We start from the raw sequence: 6,000 nt of genomic DNA, 5'->3' as shown, positions 1-6,000 counted from the left end.
TGAAGGTGGTGGAACGCTGTGCCGCCACGTTCCGGCAGAAAAAAAGCTCTGGCTGTATGTCAGTATAGTGCAATAGCAGTCCATTCCTCATGAGTTACAAATAGGGATTTTTTTAAATTTAATTTCAGCATATGCCTCTTGTACCAAAAATACAAGATCATACAAGGTAATTTTTTGTCCTCCTACCAGCCTGAGTACTGATGTACAGGGAATTGCAAGGGGCCAATGTAAAGATGAATTTAGGTACTTTAGATACACTCAGGGGTCTCCAAACTATGGCCATCCAGGTGTTGAGGAACTGCAAGTCCCATGAGGCCTTGCAAGACTCTGACAGCCACAGGCAAGACTCCCAGAGGCAGAGGCATGATGGAACTTGTAATACCTCAACAGCTGGAGGGCCATAGTTTGGAGACCCCTGCACTAAATGAATGTAAAAATACTGCACATTTAATGATTGTTTAATGAATACATAACAGCATTATCTGTCATCTGTCTGATGCTTCAGAGCAGTCAGCTTTAATGTTAACAATGTCAAAATTACTTCTTGCCTTCCCCCCCATCTTTTTTTTTTACTTTCCCTTTTATTTTTGGCTGAATTACGATGTTCTCTATCTATTCTCTGGTGTGACTATACACCTTGTGCATTTTTAATGCCACTATTTCTTTTGTTATTTCCGGACGTTAGGCAATAGGTGTATAGCCCCTCACTTGCTCCTTTTGCTGATATTACTGACACAATAAGGTTGATGTTATTCTTTGCCATACCGGTTACATTGTTGCCAATCATAGATATATGATTGGCAACAGCGGTCGCGTTTGTACTCTCCAAAAAAATCTTCAATAAAAATGTCAAAATGACTCACCTGAATTTGCTCTATTAATGGCCGTGGAATGGATGGCTCTTGTTCTGCATACAGTGTTGCCTCTCCCCAGCAATCACAATCCTGCATAAATCTGGAGCTCTAGCCTCTTCATCTACCCTCAGGAAATGAACACCACACATCGATAATAATAGCAATCACATGAGCAATCTGTATTGAAGCACCTGCTCCATTAATGATCTTTATTTGTTGGGACTAGGCTGTATTGGGTTCGGTCATCAAATAATGCAAAACATTTGTTTAGACAGTAAATATGTACAATACTTTGTCTACAAATGCACCTGGGGATCCTCTGTTCATGTACACGCAAGGGCCACAGTTATTTACACATATCACTCCTGAAGGCTGTTACAATGAAATGTCTCCACCATAATCACATACACATGGTGGGTTATTTACTAAAATTGTATCCTGCAAAATCTGGTGCAGCTCTGCATAGAAACTGATCACTTCCAGGCTTTAGAGCCTGGTCACACCGGGTGCAACTTGCCATGCGATTTGCCATTCCATGCGTGTTTCAAATCGCATGGCAAGTCGCACTCTATAGTCCACAATTAAAGCGGTCATATCGGTGCGAAACTGACTTGGTTGGAGTCACACCGATTTTGAAAGCACTGCATGCACTACTGCAGGTGCGACTTGCATAGACTAGACATCTATGTCTTGCAAGTTGCACCTGACATCCAACTTTGAAATCGTGCGACTTCACTAGAAGTCGCACGATTTCAAAATTGTATTAGTGTGACCGAACTCTAAGTCGGCGGTCACACCACTGCAATTTAAAAATCGCATGATTTGTGTGCAATTTCAGTTCAATTTTAGGTGCGATTTCTGAAGACTTTATTGCTACTTGTGAAGATTTTCAACGATTTCTAGCAATTTGCAGTGCGATTTCCATTGTGTTCTATGTATTTGAAATTGCAACAAAACTGCAGAAAAACTAATGCAAGAACTACTTTAGAAATCACACTACAGCAAATCGCAAATGTTAGACACTGACATTCACATTCATAAGACGCGATTTCAATTCCCAAATTGCACCGATATGACCGGGCACTTACACCCCGCTTGCACTAGCTGTGACTTGGCATGAGATTTGTGTGCCATGCGACTTGCAAATCGTATGCCAAGTCACACCCTATTGTCCGCAATTACAGCAGTCCAATCGGTGCAGTTCCAACTTGGTCAGAGCTGCACCAATTTCTAAAGTAGTGCATGCACTACTTTACATGCGATTTGCATAGACATCTGTGTCATGTGACTTCACTTTAAGTCACACAATTTCAAAGTCAGGCTTGATGTGACCGGGGTGCTAATTGAACAAGCTAAGGTTAGAAGCTGATTGGCTACCATGCAGAGCTGAACCAGATTTTGAGTGCACCAGTTTTAGTAAATCTCCCCTATGCTGTCAAGGTAAATAGATAGATCTGTCAATGAAGTGAAGTCTTTAAAGAGAAGTCCACCTTTATGACCATTTTCATGTTACACCTGTATTAAGGAAACACAGTCAGAGTCTACACCCCCATCCGCAAACACCTCCCCCCACTTAGAACATTTGGAAGATTCTTTTCCCCATTGACTCCTGCCATCTGTTGAATTTCGTGTGGCTCTGCATGGCTCTATCCACACAGCCATGTCATTCATTTACAGAGATCTGTGAATGAAAACACTACAAGTCTCATCTACCACTACAGCAAAGGGACTCCTCATTTTCAGTGCAGCATTACCAGACTTGTAGTCCATTAATACTTCCTCCAGCACCATAATTTAAGGTCCGCACAGTACAGAGATGGGTCTGGGGGGACAATCTGCAGGATCCAGAGCACTGCACCCATGACCCATTGATCGCAGACTCCAGTGCAAAAAAATAATAACTAATTTTTTTTATTTATTAATCTGTATGGGTGGAGTGATTTTTTTTTTTTTTTTGCAAAGGGTGAACTTAGCCTTTAAACTGGTAACACTAAGACATTACAGTCTGAATTTGATATAAACGTTATACAATCATCTTTATATTTACCTATACCAACAATTCTTTATTGTGAGGGCACATCTAAACAGTCTATTGCTTCAGCCAAAGGACATTGTACAATCAGATTTTAACATATGTAGCCAGGTTTATATTTACAAATAACTATGAATTGTAAGGGCCCACCTGATTGGATTGTTTAGGCATTCCTGCCTAAACAATGCCTGTAATATCAGATTGTTTGGTAATGTGTGTGTAGAAATGCACAAAAAAAGAGTGTTTGCACATCACTAAAGAATGGATGTCTGAAGTCAGTTGCTTGGCTCAGACTGGAGAGTGAGAGAAAAACTGGCTGCAGCTGCTCTGTGGTGCTGAACTGGTTAACAGCTGTCAGCAAGAGGAAGTAGCTGCCGAGCATGAAATGTTTAATAGACTGAGTCATGCCGCACTGCACTGTGGGAACTGCAGTCCAGAAGAGATATTATTAGCAGCCTATGTGTGATCTGGAGTGCTAGACAGAGTCACCTGGGTGAAGAGCAGAGAGTGGACTAATCGCTGTGTGTGACCAGATGGTGAGCTGCAATATCTCTGGGACTGGTGAGCTGAAATAATGCTGGGACTGGTGAGTTGCTGCTGTGGGGGTTACTATCTGTTGCTATAGAAAGAGACTGAGACATTTAGGAACTGACCACATAGCCATCTAGTTGCCCCATTGCTGCCTGCAGGCTGGACTGGAACTTTTGGCATGCACCAACAGTACAACTGCACCCCAACACTAACCAGCTGAATAGTTAGGACTAAAGACTGTCCCTTTACAGCTGCTACAGAGAAACCTTCACCTATTGCTTATGCTAAGAGGTACCTCTCAGGGGACATTGCACCATATCCTAGCCAATGTTGTACAGTGCGCTATAGACTAGTTATAATGTTATTATTCACATTGCAGTTAATTCTTATATGCACTGTTTATTGCTGACGTTGCTGATTTATGTATTGATTCCAGTCTAGTGGTCCAAAACTCTATTCTAAGTTACCTTGGCATAGTGATTATACTGTCTGACTATGTCTGAACCTACCTTCTGTGTTCTTATTTATTATCAAACCACCATTTATTCTAACCCATACCAATACATTGAGATATTTTACCACTTAACGGTCTTGTGTCTATTTCCTGGTGCTAATTCACAGCTGTGGCAAAGGTATCTATACTCGTGTTCTTATAAGTGCTTGCAGTAACTTTCATTCAACTAGGTGTGAGGGGCTGAGGTTGTTCTTAGAGTTGAAGCGCAGAACAAAGAACCAAATTACAAAGCGGCTCCTACAGGGGAAAGTGTGATGCCACCAACCCACCTCTCCACCTTGTCCAATCAGAGAATGCATTCTTTGTGAAAAGGCAAAACATTCTCTGAATAGCACCTATGCCAAGAGTCTGACCTGTGTTCACAATGTAGCAGGGCAGCCGCTCGGCAAGGGACCTGGAAGCAAGTGGAGATCACTGGAATAGCAGTGATTTCCAGCTTCTAGGGGCATCTGCTAGGTTTGGTATATACATAGTTACATTGATCCAAGCTGAACCAATGTAACTATTTAAACATATACCATACCTGGAATTTTTAAAAATATGCATGGGTTTGTTTTCCCAAATTTATAAACTAGATCTTATTTTATAGGATAGTTAACAAACACATAAGGCTTTTTTTTTACTAAACACTGTACTAAATGTAGCCAGAGTTACTGGAGACACTGTTACCTAATATGGGTGCAAACATCAATGTTTTTCTGGGAACATATATTGTGATATTCTGTGTTCTCCAACATTCATGTTGTTTTAACATTTTAAACTTTTAAATTGTATCTCACATGCAGTATGCCTTTGAAGCTTCTTCCTGTACTGGCTCTCTGTATATATGGCTGCTCCCATATAAAAATACAGTGCATTTACAAATAATAGTAGCAAGCAATTAAAACACTGAAAATATTATTTATAGTAAGCCAATTACATTCACGTGAATAAATAAACTTTAAAATGTATCTATATCCTCCTTACTTTTTGTATATACCATATATAAAGATATAAAGGTTTAATGAGTGTCAAACAATCACAAAACATTATAAATTGTTTGACAGCAGCAGTTAGAAAAAAAAAGGATGAGGTCCTTCATGGGGAAGTAATAGGGCTGTAAGCACAGGGTTTGCCAGAAGAGGGCGTTGTGTCTCTCCTCTTTTTACTGATATGTTTGCCAGTGAAGTGCTTCCTCTCCAACGATTACGCCATTCTTGTTGAGCCAAAAACATTGCTAACATTCAAAAGTCTATATAGGAAATGTTTAGGATTTTTTTAATTATTCAGACATAAACTCATTCACAAGAATGGAAGTGTATCACTTACATGTGTTGTATATTATATACTTCAGACTTTTGAAATTGAAATCATGTGCGATTCCTGTAAATGTTTAGTATACACTACACACATTTTCTGTATCCTCAAAATACACCTTAATTTGTGTGCATCAAGTAAGGGCCAATTCACACTGCCCACACACTAAACTGCAAAGGTTTAGTGTGTGGTCAGCGCTCCATTCCAGCTACAGTAAACCAGCAGTAGGGGGCAGTATGATGCACGGTTTCCTGCATCACACAGCTCCCTCTTTTTCTTTTTTATTGTACGAACCTTATTTGAAGGGCACAAAAGTGACACTTCACTTATGTCACTATATAGCAGTACAGTGGGTTGCGCAGCTGTACAGTGATAGGCCTGTACAGTGAAAGCCTCTCTGTGCTCTGTGATGAAATGCAGCAAATCTGCTGTTTGTGTTGCTGTGCGAACAGGGCACATACAAAACAATTGTTTTATGTGTGTCCCAGCAGTGACTGGCATTTGTCCACTGTGGATAAACACTGGTCACCGCAATACATGTGAACAGGCACTAACAGCACATTAAAATAAACATTGTCCAATAAACTGTTTGTTAAAGTTCTCACCCCAGCACTTGCAGTTTACAATTTCAATGCTACTGGTTCCTTCTCGCTCAGTGCTGCATCCCAGAACTTCCAGTCTTCAAAGGAAACAGTTAACTATGGACAGTAGATTATTGAGCCAGTATATTAGCTTGGAGAAAGAAGGAGGAGGAAGAAGCATGGGACTGATAT

This window comes from Staurois parvus, unplaced genomic scaffold (genome assembly GCF_062004578.1).
Source record: "Staurois parvus isolate SC_StPar_1 unplaced genomic scaffold, SC_StPar_1.0 ptg000172l, whole genome shotgun sequence".
Classification (NCBI taxonomy): domain Eukaryota; kingdom Metazoa; phylum Chordata; class Amphibia; order Anura; family Ranidae; genus Staurois; species Staurois parvus.
The sequence above is the reverse complement of the archived record's forward strand: the minus strand, read 5'-3'. Positions refer to the sequence as shown.